Source organism: Schistocerca gregaria, chromosome 5 (genome assembly GCF_023897955.1).
Source record: "Schistocerca gregaria isolate iqSchGreg1 chromosome 5, iqSchGreg1.2, whole genome shotgun sequence".
Classification (NCBI taxonomy): Eukaryota; Metazoa; Arthropoda; class Insecta; order Orthoptera; family Acrididae; genus Schistocerca; species Schistocerca gregaria.
The window spans coordinates 45349496-45371412 of record NC_064924.1 but is presented as its reverse complement, the minus strand read 5'-3'; the positions used below and the strand labels follow the sequence as shown (position 1 = coordinate 45371412).

Below are 21917 nucleotides of genomic sequence, written 5' to 3'. Positions count from 1 at the left end.
ATAACAGCAGATTCAGGCTCGTCTGCGAATGTTCGTTTCACGTACAACTTGAAATGCCATATCTATGTAAAGTAATCGCTCTCGGGTATCTGATGAGGGATAAAATTCTGAAACGCGTCATAGGCGCAGTAAAGTAATTCCTTACCAATCCTTTAACCATTGCTACCCAGTCAGCCCGAATACAGAACTACTAATTGTTTTAATTTCAAGTTTGACGTCGCAAAACAAATGACGAAAGAAATATCTTTTTCGTATGATATAATTACAAATTAACAATGATCGGATTATTTTCCCTTTACTTCTACAGCTACAGAAGAAAGCTGAAGATTAGATGGGTAGATTACATAACTAATGAAGAGGTATTGACTAGAATAGGGGAGAAGAGGAGGTTGTAGCACAACTTAACTAGAAGAAGGGATCGGTTGGTAGGACATGTTCTGAGACATGAAGGGATCACCAGTTTAGTATTGGAGGACAGCGTGGAGGGTAAAAATCGTAGAGGGAGACCAAGAGATGAATACACTAAACAGATTCAGAAGGATTTAGGTTGCAGTAGGTACTGGGAGATGAAGAAGCTTGCACAGGATAGAGTAGCATGGAGAGCTGCATCAAACCACTCAGGACTGAAGACCACAACAACAACAAAAACAACAACAACAAATTTTATGAGTATGTCAATTGGAGCTAATACAGTTAAAAATTTGGTTTTTGGAGTTTTTTCCTTTGGTTACACTGTGACCATCCTTTTTGCAAATTCCATGATTCTAGGCCAACATAAAGTACCCTGTAGGTTTTGATGAATGAGTTTGCGAGTGTTAAAATATGTTCCACAAAGGACTGTATATTTGATTGCAGTGACTTAGAAGTTTCAATTTGTAGCACCACCGAGGGACCAAGACCTCAGATGTGACATGAATTTCAACTTGATACGTCCAGCTGTTCCTGAGAAAAAAGGGTTATTAGCAGTCAGAAAAACAAAATACAACAGAGATCCTATAAGGGTTCAATTTTTTGCGATTATGTTTCGGAACCCAAAAAGTCGGTATTTCGTAGGATTTTGAACTGGGTCGTAATTGGAACTTCTTTATGGCTACTTGCAAAATATTAAAAACAGTCCATACCTCCAGGTCTAGTCACCCTCCTCCCCCCCTTGGACGTTGTGGTGGCCCCATGTTGGACTGCATGGGGACGCTAGGGCAACGCTTCGCAACAAGGGAGGATTGTCCATCGAGCACATCGTAAGTCCTCCACATCTGGGTTTGTCATCCGAGAACGAGTAACATTTCGCGTGATGCACACCATTGGTCAGAGACTCCCATATGTAGGCTTCCGTTAACATAACTACAAAAATTTTTGCGCTGCCGTGACCGGGAAGAATGGACTGGCTATTAATGGCGTCGCATTGTATTCATCGATGAACTGCAGCCCTGAATCATCCTGGATGACCACGGTCGGCGACTGTGGAAGCAACTTGGGAGTTCATTTTCTCTGTGTTTCGGAGAGACAGCGATGTTACTCCTGACGTCATGGTGAGAGACGCCATCGCGTATGAGTTCAAATCGTGGCTGGTATTCGTTGAGGGAAGTCTGATGCCAGAACGGTACGTCACGGACAGCCTGCACCTCATGCGATAGTATGTGCTACCATTTTTCAACGGAACAATGCTCGTTCACATATGGCACATGTCTCTATGAACTGACTGCGTGATGATTAGGTACTCTGGAAGCCAGATAGATCCTCATACCTGTTCTCGATGGAACCTGTGGGGGACCAGCTCGGTCGTCAACTGCGCCTCATTGCCAGTGGCCAACATATCAAAGACCAATTACAACAGTTGTGGACCAGCTTGCCTCTGGAGAGGATAGAACCGTTTTATGGCAGCGCCGGCATCCGGGTCAGAGAGGGTGCGACCTCATACTGAGAGTGGGTCCATACTGCCAAGTTATTTGTTACTCTCTCAACATATAAAGTTTCATTTACTTTATTCCTCTTATTCTGCTTGCCTCATATATTTTTGGAAAAAAATATCAGTGCTTTGTTAAAACGTGATGTATCGCCGTATGAAAATATAGATGGATTCTTACAGGACTTATAAATAGTTAAGCACTCCGTCTTCAGGCCACGAGTGGCCTACTGGGACCATCCGCCGTGTCATCCTTAGAGGATGCAGATAGGAGGGGCGTGTTTCCAGCACACCGCTCTCCCGGTCGTTATGATGGTATTCTTGACCGAAGCCGCTACTCAATAGCCATCACGAGGCCGAGTGCACCCCGAAAAATGGCAACAGCGCATGGCGGCTGGATGGTCACCCATCCAAGTGCGGGCCATGCCCAACAGCGCTTAACTTTGGTGATCTCACGGGAACCTGTGTATCTACTGTGGCAAGGCCGTTGCTCTTATAAATAGTTAATTATTTATTTTAACAAGAAAAATCGGCAACCGTGTTATTTCTCATTGAACACAGTAGTTAAGAGGCTGATTGCTGTTTCTGCAGGAAAAATGTAGTAAATTGTAAAAAAATGGCATTTTTAAACATCTGACTCCACTATGCTGACGGCGACGTACATAAGAAATTTTTCTCCGCTGACACGCAACTCCATTTCAAGGACTCGAACTCTCAACCTTCACCAGTTTCCATAGTTTAATTATAATAACAATAATAGAGCAGGTGATGAAACAGCTCGTAAGTCAAATAAATGTAATCCCTGCGCAGTGAAATAGTGTGCTTTTTTCTATCGCCCAAAGGACATCGCTGGTAGAAACACATAATGGAACACACGTCCACGTCGGGAGTAGATTTACGGTGGCCGCTGCGGCCAATTTCCGCACGAGATTCCTACCAAGGTAAGCAAGCTATTCGCTTTGACGTGCGTGCGTCTTCTATTTGCTACAATACGCACATGCGCAAACGCACAGCTGCGTACCTGATGAGCAAAAGCCGAACAGGAAGAGACGTAGACTTGGCTTTCAGCGTTGCAGGTTTTGCTGTGGCTACGGCATCGAAAGAAAGGAAGGAACATTAGGTCGTGTCGACGAAGAAGCCATTAGGGACTGAGTACAAGCCCGGAAATCGGATGCACCCGTTTAAAGGAACTATCGCGACCGTCGCCTTAAGAGAGTTTGATAAATCGAGGGAAATGTAAATATGTATGACCAGACGGAGATCTGAACCGGTATCTTTCCGAACACGAGACCATTGCACCGTCTAGCACTGTTCTGAGCCATCGGGCCAATGTTCGGGAGGAGCGGTATTCACTTTCGTCTGTGGCTACTGCTGTTGTGGTTCCCCATCATCCATCACTTAAGGCGAATGCTTGGTCCGTTTCTTCTACAAGGACAAGGCCGATTTCATCGTTTACACTTGGTCAGTCAACCTTCTGCTGCTACGTTAATAACATGTCATTCCAAGTTCTGAAACTCCGAATTCTTTGTACTCCTTCTACTCTCTTTATTTTCCAACGACGTGTGTCAGCGACTATGTAGTCAGCATCACACTTAGCCGGAGCACCACGGCATACAGCATCGCGTACTCACTGCAGACTAAGTACATTTAAAATTCTTTTGGATTTGTGACCACCGATATGATGAGATAAAATTGCCGACGGTTCGGGTATTAACGTAGGCAGCTTTCATCAGGATCATCCTGATTACGGCATTTAATAACGCGATTACACACCCTGAAGGATTATACTGAAATGAAATCGAGCAGCTGAAGTCTACGTTCTTAAATAAAGTGACCTGGAACAGTTCAGGGATATTCACTGAGTATTTTGATGTAACGGACGCACGGTCTCCTGTGGCTCATTACAGAGTAATAATGTAATTGCAATCGAAGACCAAAAAGATACATAACGAAGGAATTATACTAATGGGACATAAATTGGAAGGTGTGATGCACATCTACAAACGAGCAACTGATTACAATTGCAGAAGAAATTGATGATTTATTTGAGAGAGAGAGACCTTAAGTGTTTCACAAATTGAACAAGTCAGTAAATGTGTTGGACCACCTCTACCCCTTACGGAAGCAATTTCTCGCCTTGGCATTGACTGAGACGGCCGGTGTGGTCTAGCGGTTCTAGGCGCTTCAGTCTGGAACCGCACAACCGCTACGGTCGCAGGTTCGAATCCTGCCTCGGGCACGGATGTGTGTGATGTCCTTAGGTTGGTTGGTTGGTTGTAAGTAGTTCTAAGTTCTAGGGGACTGATGACCTCAGATGTTAAGTCCCATAATGCTCAGAGCCATTTGAACCATTTTTGGCATTGACTGATAGTTGTTTGATGTCCTCCTGGGGGATGGCGTGCCAAATTTTGCCCAACTGGCGCGTTAGATCGTCATAACGCCGAGGTGGTTGTAGGGGTGTGCCCACAATGCTGCAAACGTTCTCAATTGCGATCTGACGACCTTGTTGGCCAACGTAGGGTTCGGCACTCGCGTAGACAATCAGTAGACACTCTCGCCGTGTGTGGGCGGGCATTATCTTGCTGAAATGTAAGCCCAGGATGGCTTGCCATGACAGGCAACAAAACGGGGTATACAGTATCGTGGACGTACCGCTGTTCTGTAAGGGTGCCTCGGCTGACAACCTAAGGGTTCCTGCTATATAAAGAAATCGCATCGCAGACCATCGATCACTCATGGGGGCGCAGTGGTTAGCACACTGGACTTGCATTCGGGAGGACGTCGGTTCAATTCCGAGTTCGGCCATCCTGATTTAGGTTTTCCGTGATTTTCCTAAATCACTCCAAGCAAATGCCGGGATGGTTCCTTTGAACGGGCACGGCCGACTTCCTTCCCCATCCTTCCCTAATCCGATGAGACCAATGACCTCGCTGTTTGGTCTCTTCCCCCAAATAACCCAACCCACACATGGGTGTCGGACCATATGACGGGCGACAAAAAATGGCTCTGAGTACTATGGGACATAAATTCCGAGGTCATCAGTCCCCTAGAACTTAGAACTACTTCAACCTAGCCAACCTAAGGACATCACACACATCCATGCCCGAGGCAGGATTCGAACCTGCGACCGCATCGGTCGCGCGGTTCCAGACTGGAGCGCCTAGAACCGCTCGGTCACCACGGCCGGCGGCGAGTGACAGTCAGGTTGGTACTCCATCGCTGACCGGGTCATTTCCAGACACGTCACTGCTGATCATCGGGGCGCAATTCGATGCTGGACTCACCACTAAAGAGAATTCTACCCCAGTCAATGATATTCCAGGCCAAAGACGGAGGTACGTGACTATCTTCCGGAATCGTACTGGGCGCGTGTATAGTACACTTAGTTTGCAGCGTTGCTGTTTGTGTCCTTGTTTCGGTCTATTTATGGACTGAACTGTCTCGCTCTTGTCGACATTTACGTAACACACCATTGGGCCAGCCAAGGCTCTACAGTTCTGAGTGTACCGCATGATACTTTATTTACTGTTGAACGATCGCAGAACAGTACAGCCACCCTCAAGCGTAAATCAGAAAACACCGAAGCAGGCGATTAATAGCGAGTGTGATAAAAATCTGGAAACAGGCTGCTGATTTAACGGACAAGAGGTTCCGAGCCGACGCTAGTGCAATCTCCGGATTGTGCTTCACGTCACTGTATTGCATCATATTGCCGCATACACCGTTGCTGTAAAGGCAGGTCGCGTGACGCGTATCGCCAGTCGAATACGGATGTTGGCGCCGGTGGTAGCCACGTCAAACCTGTACTCGTGTACCCAGGTCAGCCTTCTGTTGGTTACAAGCGGCCGTGTTAAAAAGGCTCGGCTCTGCAGATGCCGTGACAGCGGCTGACGCGCGATTGCTCCGCGTAGTGACGCAGCAGCCCAGCGCAGTACATACTGTGGCAACGCCAGCACTGCGGGCGAGGTGAGTCAGCTCTCCACAGGGCCAGACAGTGCGTCGCCTCTGCCAGCGCCGCGGCCAAATGCTCACACTACCTCTCTGCTTAGGCCGGTATTACACTATCAAATATCTTTGTCCAATATCTTTGATGGTGTAATAGGGAACTTTGTCAAATGTCGTCCAATATTTGATCAAATCTAGGGCCTCGCTGTAGATTTGATCAAAGAAGTCGCTTGTCTTTTGTTTACCGCGATGTGACATGTTACCACATGGAGCACTAGCATCGCTGCATTCTGTCGTCTGCAGTGTTTTTATAAACATTGCCGGTAAATACAATTGGTGTTTGCTGCAACTACAAAATTTATAGAGATGTATGAAGCTGATGAGGCGCTTTACAACGTGAGGCACGCTGAATACAAAAATAATTTTGAAGATTGGAGGACCTGAAGTGACGTGACCTGACCTAACCTAACCTAACCTAACCCAACCCTGTCCTGTAGCAAGGAATCGGAGTGTTACAGTGAGCCTGCCTTCTGCAGATGTACCAGTTCTTAAGTGAATATTGTGCTTTGTGATATGAGGATACACTTCATTGAGCACATACAGAAATGTATGCTCATCCATTCTTAAGTAATTGATGTACGACTTGACGTCCTCCAGTATAAGCTTACGTAACAAGTTTTGTTGAATGCTTTTATCGTGTTGTCATAAAACCCACGGCTTTACCCAGGTATGTTTCCTTTTTTTCCCTGCTTCTATTCCGCATGTGCACACAGTGCAATTGTGGTACATGCAACTGCTGTGGTTAATAACAAGTTGCTGTTGTCAGCCATCTTGAACTTTGATGTTTCGGCTAGAAGGGGTATTACACTGTCATCATATTTTTCGCCAAAGATCTTTGTCAAGTATATTTGAGGGAGTATTTGATCACATCTTTGATCAAATCTTTGACAAAGAAATTTGATAGTGTAATACCGGCCTTAACCCCATCATTCAACCTTGAGCCGTTTTTTCTTTCCAGCTACTTATAATTATCTCTCTATTCTTTCATGCGACTATCGGACAGTACAGGGTGGTTAAACTTTCGCTATGTGAGCCAGGGTGGACGGAAAACTATTTACCGTATGGGTACATAACTTCAGAGGAATGATGTTCAGACTTTACACTGCAGGATTTGCGTTGTTAGTAATCTTAGCATCGTGACTTGCCATTAGCCGTCGGCACAGGTACGGCGACTTAAGGTGGAAACACAGACGTTTGTATCATTATTGTTGAAGGCAGTCAACATGGGCCTGGACAACTTGAGCAGGGCTTCACTCGCAAAGCTGTTTCATCAAAATGACAGCAATACTCCTGCTTCTCTTCGCGAGTATCGACGCATTAAGGAAATACAGCGAAATTTTTAAATTTGTTTTAAGATGCTATGGCACCAAATTGCTTAGGTCATCGGTCCCTAAGCGTACACACTACGTAATCTAACTTAAACTAATTTATGCTATGGACAATACACCCATGCCCGAGGGAGGACTCGAACCAACGACGGGGGCAGCCACGCGAACCGTGACAAGACGCCCAGACCACGCGGCGACCCCGCGCGGCGAGAGCGTCTTTTCGCACTGGAATTGAACAATATGACTCGGAAATTAGAAGTAACTGGCGGTTTGGGAATTGTTCCTGCGACAGGAACAAATTGTCGAAGTTACTGTTGCCATAGCTGAGAACGTTGGACGTTATGTGCGATCTTCAAGAAGTGTACGAACTGTGTCGCGACAGCTGAAAATTCCGTGGCCCATCGTTGTTTCGGACAGAGTAGAGCAACCTCTTGTGCGGTTCCAGGCTGTTGTCGACGCAGATAGTCGCCGCACTGAGCAACGTTTGCAACCTGGAATGTAAATACGGTCTGCAATAGGAAATATTACCCTCTACTGATGAAATAGTGTTTCCTTAAATGGTTTATTCGTTATTTCTCTTCTGCATATCCTTACAAATATTTCCACAAAGTTTGGTTGTTCTACGATTACTAATTTGTCATGGGGGGCCCTTTCAAGTAACGAAAGTTTCATTATACCATCCTGCATTTGCGGCTTGATTCAGAGATTATCTTTTACTTTTTCATCAATCTGATTAGTAACTTTTGAGTTATACCACTCAATCCTGCGTGCATACAAGCTGCGTGTCTTTAACTCTGTGGTTTGTACCGCCTTATGAAGCCTCATGCCGTTCATCATAGCTCGTTCTAGGATGCCCTGAACTTCTATCTGCTCCTCCGTCATCTCTGACAAGGCCATGAACGAGGGTGAATTCTTCAATAGGATGTTTTCTGTCGCCACTGTTTATTTTTATTCAAAATCCAAGTAGTGGCTGGGATCAAACCTGGGATCCAGGACGTTTACATTACTAATCAAGGATGCTACACTTGGGCCGTTTGTTCTTAAAGAGACGAAATCGACGGAAGTAAAGCGTTACGGGATCGTTATTGTGTACAATATATACAAGGTGTATCATAATTAATGGCGTAAATGCATACAGTTGAAAGAACATGATACTATAAACAAAAATGTCGCGGTGAACATAGGTTTACGAGATAATTGCAGCTTTGTGGTTACCAGCCACCACTGACATGATTCTGTGTAGACGTTATCACCATCAGGAACACATAACACCACTTGTACACATTAAAACTAGGGGACTGGTGACCTCAGATGTTAAGTCCCATAGTACTCAGAACGTTTTGAACCTTTTTTTTTTTAAATCCTGAATAAAACCAGTGTGCATTTATAAAAGAAGTGTGTTACATTACTTATTGAACGCCCAGCGTTAATGAGGCACGTCGTGTCATTTATAATCATGTGAGTGCGCGAAGAAAAATTTATAGGAAGGCTTAAAAGTAAAATATAAGAACGTTGTTGATGGCCACGTGCTCGATACTGATTCCGAAAACTAAGAAGATGTAAAAACCAAGCAGCCTTGTCGCTATAAATAGAAATAAAAATGGTATTCATCAACTACACGAAGGCTGCAAGTCATCCTTAATACAAAATCCAGTGGCAAAAGTTGCAAGACAGGCGTTGTGCGCCACCGATACGTTTGCTGCTAACATTCCGAGCGCACACATTCCAAGAAGATTCCAGCAACATAACTGTATTACTTCCTTCCACATATGAATCGTACCAAAGTTTGAAACACCAAAGTTGATTATCAATAGCAGCCTTAAGCCATGTCATACCTGAAGTATATGACACTACTTTAGAAGGTCTTAAGATAGATTTTTGATACTAAATGAAATAAAATCATAAACATTAACGTAATAATTAATATCTAGTCGTTTAATCACACAAACGTAAAATTTTATTCCAGTGCGTAAGGATGTGCTCCTATCTATCAAATACACGTCAAATCTATCAAATATACCTTTGCAGATAAAAATCCTCACTGCTATCAACAGTTCTCTTTGAGACCTAACGGCATGACTTTCTCAGCAGTACTGTGAACTCAGAGATTTTCTTTTTAATTTTCTCCACTGCTGATCACCTCATACACTCTTATGAGGTTATGTCACATCTGCTACTTTTACGATCATCCTTACTTGTGTTGCTAAAAAGACTCGGCTTCAGCTTACATTGTTCACGTAAACGCGTGTCCTTTGTACAGAACTGCCATTTTATGCATTCTTTTTCTCGTCGAAATCAATTTGTCCTCCGGACGCGGAGACTGTTAAGTTCGCAGCTGCAAACTGTCTTCCTCGCGTTAAAGCACACGTATCAGTTGGCTCTCCGGCCTCTATCGACAACATTCGCGTATCATCGGATGTGCTTTCGTGCATGAATATATTACGTTCAGTTCCATGCAAAGCGCAGAAGCGGGATAAGGATAGCGTGTCTAAGCTGTCCGCGCAACTCCGTGGAGTTTCTGCAGTCGAACGAACGTGCTAATAGGCACTTAATGCGACGAGAAAAGCCGTTTGTTTCTGAGAGGTCGGGAAGTGATAGTAATAAGGCTAGGGCACGACACAGATCTGTCCCTGTGCGACGCCTGTGGCCTGTTCTCTCAGTGTTTACGCTTTAAAGCGGTCATACCTACGTTTATTTGTCTGTTAGACTTTACTTTTGAACGGGTACCGCCGTGTGTTAAAACTTTGGGGCATCACCGTAGTAAGTTTCGTCGACGTAGCCACAGCCACATCCCTTCTTCACCCTTGCTAAGATCAGCTGGGACTTCGTCACGGATAACTTCCATACTTGCGGAATGTTAAACTCGAAACTTCCTTCTTTCCCTGGCCCTGAATTTCGGTCAAGAGTCGTGAATGAAAGGCAGCTGATGACATTCATGCTGTCAGCTGCACAAACAGACTCCACTTCTTGCAGCTCATGAACAGCGTTGGGCGTATCATCACAGGGAACTTTCATCTGTTCAGTGCCACGTCATTTACTGAGATATCGCTAGCACTGAATTACGGCCATTCCCCGTACGATAAGCATCTGCGTTCCGTCAGGATGATTAAATATCGAGCGCTGGCATCACCAAGTCATAGGTTGTTGAGTGACCGCACAAAGCCAGTTGTAGCATTGTGGATATTCTGCACGTCAATTTTGATAGTGAGTTTCACACCTCTAAAATGCAAGCATTCAAAACTCCTACGACACCTCTAAATGTCGGAAAGAAGTCGTGATGTAAACGGTTGTGATTGATCAAATTATTTTTAAAATAGATGATTATCCAGCATAACTATATGAAGTTTTGAAGAGAAAAAAAAGTTGACGGTTGCGTTCGTCAGCGGCCATCTTCATATCGTAAGAGGTAACAGTAGTTCACTTACAAGTACGTTTGCAATGTGGTTTTCTTATGGTGCTTTTGAGTGAACTGCTGCTTCATCTTATGATCTGAAGATGGTCGCATTGGTGTGTGTGTGTGTGTGTGTGTGTGTGTGTGTGTGTGTGTGTACTGCTGGAGATATCAGGGTCATTACCAAGAGTGCACCCAGAATCTGAGCTGGGGGGGAGGGGGATGAGCAACTCGTATTAGATTCATGGAATGGATACGAGTGGAGGAAATGAAGCTAATCGTTGCAGACCACATCTTCCTCCATGCTGCTGCACCGTTGATGTGCTCACGCGGCGAGGAAGAGAGCTATATATTTCTCAGGCTGCTGCGACGAAACTAGTCGGTTAGGTAAGTTGGTAGGTCATTCGATTTTGACTCTACTCTTTTGTAGAGCTGCGTTGGACAGTGTCGTCGCTCGCTACTTGAAGGTGCTGCACTGTAAGTCATACATTGCTAACATATCGAAATCACTTTCAGAGCTGACAGCAAAATCATACACATTTAGAGACAAAGAAACTTGTACCTAATATCGTGTAGGATCCCCGTGAGCACGCAACACGACGTGGCGTGGATTCGAGTAATGTCTGAAGTAGTGCTGGAGGGACCTGACGCCATGAATGGTACAGGACTGTCCAAAAATCAGTAACCGTACAAGGTTGTGGAGATCTGTTCTGAACAACGCGTTGCAAGGCATCCCAGATACGCTCAATAATGTTCATGTCTGTGGAGTTCGGTGGCCGGCGGAAGTGTTTGAACTCAGGAAAGTGTTCCTAGAGCCACTCTGTAGCAGTTCTGGACGTGTGGGGTGTCGCATTGTCCTGCTGGAATTGCCCAAGTCCATCGGAATGCACGATTGACATGAACAGATGCAGATGATTGACAGGTGACACGTACGTAAGCATCCTGTCTAGAGTCGTATCTAGACGTATCAGGCGTCCCATATCGCCCCAACTACACACGCCCCACACCATTACAATGCCTCTACCAGCTTGAACAGTCCCCTGCTGACATGGAGTGTCCATGGGTTCACGAGCCTGTCTCCATACCCGTACACATCCGTCCTCTCGACACAATTTGACACTAGACTCGTCCGATCAGGCAACATGATTCCAGCCTTCAACAGTCCAATGTCGGTGTTGAGGGCCCAGGCTAGGCGCAAAGCTTTCTGCCGTGCAGCCATCAAAGGTACACGAGTGGGCCTTCGGCTCTGATAGCCCATATCGATGATGTTTCGTTGAATGGTTCGCACGCTGACACTCGTTGATGGCCCAGCATTGAAATCTCAGCAATTTGCCGAAGGGCTGCACTTCTGTCACGTTGCACGATTCTCTTCAGTCGTCGTTGCTCCCGTTCTTGCAGGATCTATTTCCGACCGCAGCGATGACTGAAATCCAATGTTTTTACCGGATTCCTGATATTCACGGTAGACTCGCGAAATGATCGTACGGCAACATCCCCACTTCATCGGTACCTCGGAGATTCTGTGTCCCATCGCCCGTGCGCCGACTATAACACGTCGTTCGAACTTAGTTAAATCTTGATAACCTCTCATTGTAGCAGCAGTAACCGATCTATCAATTGCACCAGACACTTGTTGTCTTATATAGGCGTTGTCGACCGCAGCGCCGTATTCTGCCTATTTATATATCTATGTATGTAAATACGCATGCATATACCAGTTTCTTTGCAGTTTCAGTGTATCAGTGTATATTTCCATTCTAGACACTGAGGTGTACTCGAAGGTGCAAACACAGGCAGACTTATATCCAGCGGTAAATTTATGTGTGTGACAGGTATTCCATCAGTGTTGAAGTTTTATCAACAAAACATGTACCGCCATTGACGCATTCAAAAATTCATTTAGGAACTTTCATGTACTCGGCCATTCTTTTAAGGTGAGTACATCATACTATATTTAAAACTGTTTGCAGTCGTTATATTTGTCGTCACGCGTAAGGTTTACGCGGACGGGTTGTGACACACCTAAAAATTGGAACGTCCCACGAAGATCGTGCACATCTTGCTACACTTGCTGTAGTAGCCTGTCGCCAAAAGCGCCTGTGTGCCTCGTTGGTTAGCAGCGGCCACCTAAATTGAAATGAAATGAGATGTCGTGTGGCTAGGGCCTCCCGTCGGGTATAACGGTCGCCTGGTGCAAGTCTTCTTAGGTAACGCCTCTTCGGCTACTTGCGCGTCGATGATGATGATGAAAATATGACTGTTTCCAAGGTGGTGAACGTAGCGTTTTTGCATCAGATAATTGTATTCTCAGTATCATTGGACCGAAATTTACCATGAGACTAAATTTACCCTTGTTCTGTTGATCATAATCTTTTATATTTTGACACTATTGGACCATATATTTAAATTTGGTAGTGCTTTCTGGGAACTGACTGAGAATGGGCCCTGATAAACTGTTTTACTCTCTTCCACTTCTACCAACATATAGAATGTAAATTCGAAATCGATATCTTTCAGCGAAATTTACTATTTAGGTGCTAAAACATGTTGGGGCGTAAGGGTAGTACTATTTTTAATATATCTATGATTACATGTGGAATCAGTACATAAATATGACAAAAGAGAGAAAATTATGATATTGTAAACAAGTATTTGTTGCCTAACTACATATGTGATAGATACGACGTCCTGCTAACCAGGGGCGGGCGGGCTATGGGGCTGTAGGCTCCTCCCCAGAACTACACCTTTCAGAAGTAACGGTCTCGAAAATTTTCTCAGTATTGTGGTTGGTATTACAACACATTAAGAAAACAGCTTCGTTTATACTCTAGAGTGTTTGGAGTGGCGAAACAGAATTTCTATGAGCTCAGCTGCCACTCCCCCTCCCTCCCAAATTCGTAGATTCGACTCTGGTCATAGTCCACAACATAACCCTATGTAGTACCCAGAGCACCCTGAAAACATGATATTTAACGCTTTGTATGTCATTGGCAACATAAATGCTGGTAGACGATATTGTCAAGTTTGTTGAAAAGGGGACTGCAATGTATAACACTTGATTTTTCGAACTACACGTTCTTAAAGATTTTGCTATCATAGTTGCTAATTCATCTATTTCTACTATATCTCCTGGCGTTGTATGCATGACAACGGAACTACGTGACTAAATCTTAAGTGGGAGAAAACTGAATCAGTTTTCCGATCATCCTGTCGATACCCAGATCACATCAAAGTTTTGAAATTATATATCAGAAATATCGCAGTTTTCTTGTACCAGTTCGGAAATAGTTAATTTTGTTCTTCTCGAGGCATCTGGAACACCCAATATAATAGTATTTCATGAACGCAGAATACTACAGTATTTATATTCCTCTTCCATTAATGCCACATCTTAATTTATTATGTTGCATTTTAGAACTTTTCAGGCTGCAGCGAAGGAGAGTTGCAGACGAATTGTTTGGTGGCCACAGCCGAACGTTACTAGTGTTCAATCGTCATTTACTTTATCAGACATTTATTTCAGCGTCCCTGAGATCTCTCTCAGATATTTTCTATCAGAATCCGGGCACGGTAATTACGCAAACTGCGTAATTTTGAGATCGGTCACTGGCCTCTAAACAATACTGTCGGTCAACATTCTCGTCTGTCTGATGGGAATCTGATGCTAGATGGCGAAATGCAATTTCATGACAAACTAAAAAAAAATCTATGCACCATTTAGCCATTTCAGAAGCTTTGCCACCAGCAGAAGTGATCAATAAGTGTTATAATACTTTATTTTTTAAATATCAGTAATACAGGGTGTACATTAAGTCTGGGAACACTTTCAATTATTTACTGCAGAAGAATTAAACATTGTACAGATGTCATACGCACAGCCCTTTGAAGAGAAACTCTGAAAGTTTTTTCTACAAACCGAGTGACTCGGCAGACGTCAATACGGCAATCGAATTCTTGCCATATACGTCCCTCTGAACTCGCCATGTTTGCGACCAGCGCTCACTATCGGCAAATTACCAAACTACGCTGTGGCGGTATACATGAAAAAAAAGAGAAAAAATGCTTTCATAGTTTCTCTTCAAAATGACATATGTATGATATCTGTGCAATGTTTGGTTTTTGTGCAATAAATAACTGGAAATGTCCGCGGACTTGATGTACACACTGTATTATAAGATGTCAGGTTCCTCGGTTGCTGTGCTTTTAAGTCGCCATAGCGTAGCATAGCACAGCACAGCACTGTTTTCGTACATACTTTTCATAAATCTCTGGTTTATTCTTCTCTGCTTTCCTACTTCTAAAGTTACAGTATCTTATTATTTACAGTAATATGATCGGAGATTTTTCGTCTTAATACTTGACGCTCAGGGCAACACATCTCAAATTTTTATTCAAATAATCTTCAGAATCAGCATTGCTTGTGACTTTCTCCTTTATTTGTAATCATCTATAAACTTGAGCGAGCTTCCTGCGGAGTCAATAGACATTATACATAAATATCTTCACGGCACAACTTTAACACACTACCCATTACACACACATGGGCCCCATCTGCTTGTCGTCTTCTTAAAAAGCACAAAGATTCCCAACGAAGACGGATAGACACGCATTTTATGCACTGCCTTCATTTCCAGGAAATTACACAGCCACAAATTCATATGCACAGCTGAACACAAAAAAGGCCTCTTGTGGACGCACGTTAAGATAAACACAACACCGAAATACTGTTTGCGTCTTCCGAAACTTGTAGTAGATGAGGTTTGGTGGGCATTATCTGTGGCGGAAGTACATGAAGTGGAAATAATAATGTCCTGGAAGCACCTCAGAAAGTTTCTGAAACTGATCCACACGTCTTTAGCGACAGCTTGGCGTACCAACACTGACGTTTCTAGTCAAACAAGGGAGTGCAATGGAAACCTCCGTTACCGCCATCTCTCTGTCATACGCCACTTGTTTCTAGTACTATGTTCCACGTACCCTCCGAAATTCAATTCATTTTAACCGATGTATGTAGATGATGCCCTTTTCGCACTTGCTAGCTCACTCCTCTGAGGGCTCACACACGTCGCAGATAATGAACTAGTGTGCTCAGAAGTCTCCTGAATGGACAAGCACGTCTCTGGCTCGTGAGGCAAGTGCGCGATATTGACACAGTTGTTTCCCCGCGCACAATATAACTTAGGCCTTTTTGCTAGGTGTACGGAAGCAAAAACAATGTTATCGGAGAAAAATCACCGTTATATTTTTAGGTGTGGTTCGGCTGAGATCTAAGTTTTCCTTAAAGTTCGTCATCAAAAACTATGTTTGGGACTATTCAGAAGTTAAGCTCCTGTGCAAGGCGAAAGAAAATAACAGATCGCTTAATAATTATATTTATTTGGTATATAAATACATTTCAGGCACTACTAGTTGATGAAAGTGATTTCATCGTTGGAACAACTACCGCAGCATAGGATCAGATCGAGTATTCATGCCTAGTCCGATATTCGCTTCTATAAGTGTAATAAACTAATGACAACTTCTTTATCTTATAATGTAAGAATGGAAAATGCTTCTATCATAGCACAAAAAGGCGAACTGTCCTGGGCAGAGTTCTAAGTCTACATCTACATTTATACTCCGCAAGCCACCCAACGGTGTGTGGCGGAGGGCACTTTACGTGCCACTGTAATTACCTCTTTCCTATTCCAGTCGCGTATGGTTCGCGGGAAGAACGACTGTCTGAAAGCCTCCGTGCTCGCTCGTATCTCTCTAATTTTACATTCGTGATCTCCTTGGGATGTATAAGTAGGGGGAAGCAATATATTCGATACCTCATCCAGAAACGCACCCTCTCGAAACCCGGCGAGCAAGCTACATCGCGATGCAGAGCGCCTCTCTTGCAGTCTGCCACTTCAGTTTGTTAAACATCTCCGTAACGCTATCACGGTTACCAAATAACCCTGTGACGAAACGCGCGGCTCTTCTTTGGATCTTCTCTATCTCCTCCGTCAACCCGATCTGGTACGGATGCCACACTGATGAGCAATACTCAAGTATAGGTCGAACGAATGTTTTGTAATCCACCTCCTTTGTTGATGGACTACATTTTCTAAGGACTCTCCCAATGAATCTCAACCTGGCACCCGCCTTACCAACAATTAATTTTATATGATCATTCCACTTCAAATCGTTCCGCACGCATACTCCCTGATATTTTACCGAAGTAAATGCTACCAGTGTTTGTTCCGCTATCATATAATCATACAATAAAGTATCTTTCTTTCTATGTATTCGCAATACATTACATTTTTGTATGTTATGGGTCCCTGCACCACGTGCCTATCGGGAAGTCAAGGAAAGATCAACCTGGGAACCTGTATCTAATATTTTCTGGGTCTCATGAACAAATAAAGCGAGTTGGGTCTCTCACGATCGCTGTTTCCGGAATGCATGTTGATTCCTACATAGTAGATTCTGGGTTTCCAAAAACGACATGATACTCGAGCAAATAACGTGTTTTAAAATTCTACAACAGATCGACGTCAGAGATAAAGGTCTATAGCTTTGCGCATCTGCTCGACGACCCTTCTTGAAGACTGGGACTACCTGTGCTCTTTTCCAATCATTTGGAACCTTCCGTTCCTCTAGAGACTTGCGGTACACAGCTGTTAGAAGGGGGGCAAGTTCTTTCGCCTACTCTGTGTAGAATCGAATTGGTATCCCGTCAGGTCCAGTGGACTTTCCTCTGTTGAGTGATTCCAGTTGCTTTTCTATTCCTTGGACACTTATTTCGATGTCAGCCATTTATTCGTTTGTGCGAGGATTTAGAGAAGGAACTGCAGTGCGGACTTCCTCTGTGAAACAGCTTTGGAGAAAGGTGTTTAGTATTTCAGCTATACGCGTGTCATCCTCTGTTTCAATGCCATCATCATCCCAGTGTGTCTGGATATGCTGTTTCGAGCCACTTACTGATTTAACGTAAGACTAGAATTTCCTAGGATTTTCTGTCAAGTCAGTAATATAATTTTACTTTCGAATTCACTGAACGCTTCACGCATAGCCCTCCTTACGCTAACTTTGACATCGTTTAGCTTCTGTTTGTCTGAGAGGTTTTGGCTGCGTTTAAACTTGGAGTGAAGCTCTCTTTTCTTTCGCAGTAGTTTCCTGACTTTGTTGTTGTACCACGGTGGGTTTTTCCCGTCCCTCACAGTTTTACTCGGCACGTACCTGACTAAAACGCATTTTACGATTGCCTTGAACTTTTTCCATAAACACTCAACATTGTCAGTGTCGGAACAGAAACTTTAGTTTTGATCTGTTAGGTAGTCTGAAATCTCCCTTCCATTACTCTTGCTAAACAGATAAACCTTCCTCCCTTTTTTTATATTCCAATTAACTTCCATATTCAGGGATGCTGCAACGGCCTTATGATCACTGATTGCCTGTTCTGCACTTACAGAGTCGAAAAGTTCGGGTCTGTTTGTTATCCGTAGGTCCAAGATGCTATCTCCACGAGTCGGTTCTCTGTTTAATTGCTCGAGGTAATTTTCGGATAGTGCACTCAGTATAATGTCACTTGATGCTCTTGTACCTACCAGCCGTCCTAAACATCTGAGTGTCGCAGTATATATCTGGTAAATTGAAATCTCCACCTAAGACTATAACATACTGAGAAAATTTATGTGAAATGTATTCCACGTAAAAGACTGAAGCTGCCAGGGAAGACGAAAAGCCAGTTTTCAAGACATTTAAGTCAAAACATCTTGAAGTATTCTGCTGTTTTGCTTGTTAGTATTAGTACTCACGCCTTGCAATATAATGCACCGTGCACATAAAGTGACATGATACATGATGTCACTCTCCTAGGAATATACCCACCCTCAGAAATTTTAGGCCTCCATAAAAAAATTGTTGCTATTACGTTTATGCACTGCAGCCATCTGATGTTATGTATTGTTTACTATGGCTGGCATGCCTTCTTGATTTTGGGCACAAGATCGGAGACTTAAGCCTATAAATTGCAAGATGCAGGTGCGCCAGCGCCAACACCTAGCATGTGAAAGAGCTCAGTGCGCTGGGAAGTAGGGTTGACGAACTTGATTAGATATACGAAGTGGGTTCGTATAAGCCGTGCAACGGAAACGAAAGCGACGCTGGTCAGTTAATACAACACTGAGCGTTTGAGGATAGTGTAATTTCGTGAAGACGTAAAACAAAAGGGATCGACAAGCGGTCCAGAGACTTTCCAATTGATTATTAATAGTTTTGACAAAGTGCATTGACGCAGAGAAATTTCCACTCCCGTAACGTTGTTAAATAGTGGTTACTCTTCGGTTAAGTAACGTCGCGTATCACTGTTTCCATCCTTAATCGGAAGAACAATAGCAGACGGAGTGGGTAACCAGCAAATACTGCAGGACTATAATTTGACGATTCACGGTCATGCTTTTCTAACATTGCACCTTTATACGCCTAGAATGTCGGGTGAAAACACGGAATCCCAATGTCAAGCGACGTCGCGGGTGATAGCTTCGTTTATCTTCGTCAGAACGGAACTAGTGTTCCGATTCCGACTACCTGGCTGTCGACGAATCCCGAAGACGAGAAAGGACAAAAGTATATCCGTGCCGTTTTGCAACGTTTGCTTCCTTTGCCAGTAGATACGCCGAGGAAGATGTGCAATGTTTCAAATGGACGAAACTGCAACAAAATAACGCAGAAGTGTTTGAAAGAGTACATTGTGCTGTACAGTATAAACATAAGAGAATACAGCGAACTACTTCAGCAAGTCCTGCTATTGTAAGCACTCATCGGCACAACCTCATCCAAGGCCTCAAGAAATTCAAGAGTTGTTGAACAAATAAAATAAAAGTCGCAATAAGCCTGAAAAGAATGAGTTATAGGGATTTGATGAAGAAGAATGAACAGAGATGTCATGTTCCAAACAGACAAACAACTGAAATTAGGGCAAAGAACGCTCTATGTCATGCCCAGTATTTTTGAGAAGCGACACCACTGCGTATCTGATATAGAAATAACAACATCGTCTGTTTTGGCATGACAGCAAGTATCCCTTCATCAGATAAAAAATTTATGTTGCAGGTAAAGATTCAGTCAGTCATTAACAGCTCTACTCACGACTCTATTCTCAAGAAACTGCACGGAAAAAATAGTCACACACGTCATGTGCTAAGATGTAAGGTGATCACAAATTGTTCAGGCTTGTGTGAGCATAATGTGATTTCGAATTGAATTTCTGGACACTGTAAGGGAAACAAACAAACATTTGACGCAGAACATACGTCACCGATAGACTACAAAAGTATGATAACATAACTTACGAATTTTTATCGATCATATTTAAATTGAAATTCCTAAAGTGTACGGCTGCCCTACCTCTCTTTCTGACACGTGCCAAAATGTGACCTTGTTTCGTATTCACGCACTTGGCTCATGGTCGCTAGATTCGCGGCACAAGAGACCTTCGGTTGTTTCCTCTCTCTCGTATTCAAAGATAATTCGACTAAACGACATTTACTCTTAAAATATACTTAGTGGATTTGAATTTCCAGAGATTTTTTATCGTTTAGAAACAGAAACGTGATTAAAAGTGTTCCCGTAAGCAGGAATTGTTATACTGTTGTGACAGCAGACGCCAATGCCTGAGGGTGGGGATAGAGGAGGGAGAGTGTCATATCTTTCTTGTGAAGTGCCGTATTCCCATGATACCTAGCTGTAAACAGCTGTGGAACTGCCACTAATGGCAGGTCATAATATGGGAGGCTGTCTGGGAAAGGGTTTGGGAAAGGGTAGGTTTGACAAGTATTTGTTGTTGAAAGTATTATTTGAAGTGTTTTTGGATTTGTTTTCGTGTTTTTGCAAAGACTTTGCTGTTTGTGATGTAGTGAATTCACTAGTGACAGAAGCATCGGCGATCCTTTGTTCGTAGGATTTGTTTTGTTTGCCCGATTTGAAACTTGTGTTGTTTGCGAATATCTGCTTACCGACGTAGCACGCAACGACAGTTATCGTGTGATGTGTGTTATTGCAATTTAAGCTGACGCGTGAAAAATGTTTCTTAGTGTGTTGTGCTGTTATAGGCGATTTATCCTGAGTAAAAATGTACAAACATTGAGGCATTATTGTGTAGCAACGCTTAAATTTCGGTAATATATTATTTTGTTATTGAACTGTCGAGTTCACATTTCAATAGCTGTGTAGATTATTTTGCCGTGTATTTACACGTTAACTGATTTTTAATTGATTTTGACGCATTAAAAGAAAATCCGTGCATTTGTTACGGAGACGTAGCCCAGCTCTGTTGACTCAGTTGTCTGTCAATAGTACCAAAAAAAGTAGTTTTCGGATTTTGGGAAACAAGCTAGAGTTTTAACAAGTTACGGTACTTTGACATATCTTGCTTGTCAGATGATGGGATGAGTTAAAGGAACACGATATTTCGCCTTACGTTACAGGTAATTGTCAGTTGCATTGTTTACGGTGAAAAGAATAAATTAAAAAACTGTTTCAGGTAATGAAAATCTGCCTGGTTTTAAATTGGGAGAATTTATGCAAACTGAGCAATATAAAACTGTATGCGCAGATATCGATAGTACTCGAAGTATTTCAGATTCATATGGTTGTAGTCTAGTTTATACATATATGAAATATTCCTTCGTTCCTTCCGTGGACGTGCCATATTACGTAATGCAAATCACCGTTTCAACTCTTGATTGGTAATAATGTATCCGTTTCCATTGTAGAACACAAAGTAAGCAGTGTTGTGTGTAGCAGAACCCTATGGGGTGTCTGATTGTTCGGTGCTTTTTTGTTAGGGTGCAGTATTATTTGTTGTAAAAATTCATATCCCATTAATTTCCATTGTACTTGTGGATGTTTTCAAAATATATGAGCAAGTCTGGTGGTAGTAGTAGTACATTAGTTTTTGTATTCTGGCCAAATTTTATTTTCTTGACAGCAACAGCCACCTTAATAAGTAATAATAGGTTTTCTTTTGAAACATGCACCGCGTGAGCAGGTGGATTGTTAAAGTGTGTAGTTGTTTGGTTCTAATTATTTTTTCATTTAATCATTGTACTTGTAGACATACAGTGATAGGAGTAAGTTAGTGTTCAGTGTGTGAAAATCCAATTTTATTGTAGTACCATATGTGTAATAGCCTGCCTTGCTAATAAGACTCTTCACTTTTGATCCTTGTGAGCAAGGTAGGAAAGCAATAACAAATAATTCTGCGTGGCATATTGTTACTGACTCAGTTCAGATGATTTAATCTGGGAAAGTGGAATAC

General features: G+C 43.1%; 1 protein-coding gene across 9 annotated transcripts in view; it reads left to right on the top strand.

Annotated features, from left to right (window-relative positions):
- LOC126272078 (RB1-inducible coiled-coil protein 1) overlaps positions 1-21917 on the top strand; it is a 295670-nt gene that overhangs the window by 134552 nt on the left and 139201 nt on the right. The window contains exon 1 of one of the 9 annotated variants that reach the window (XM_049974640.1): positions 20305-20418. The exons of 5 other annotated variants lie outside the window; for them this stretch is intronic. The gene's annotated coding sequence lies outside the window, so the exon portion shown is untranslated. Of the gene's footprint in view, positions 1-20304; positions 20419-21917 lie in introns of those variants that run through there. 3 more of the 9 variants (XM_049974637.1, XM_049974633.1, XM_049974632.1) reach the window with 3 other exon arrangements.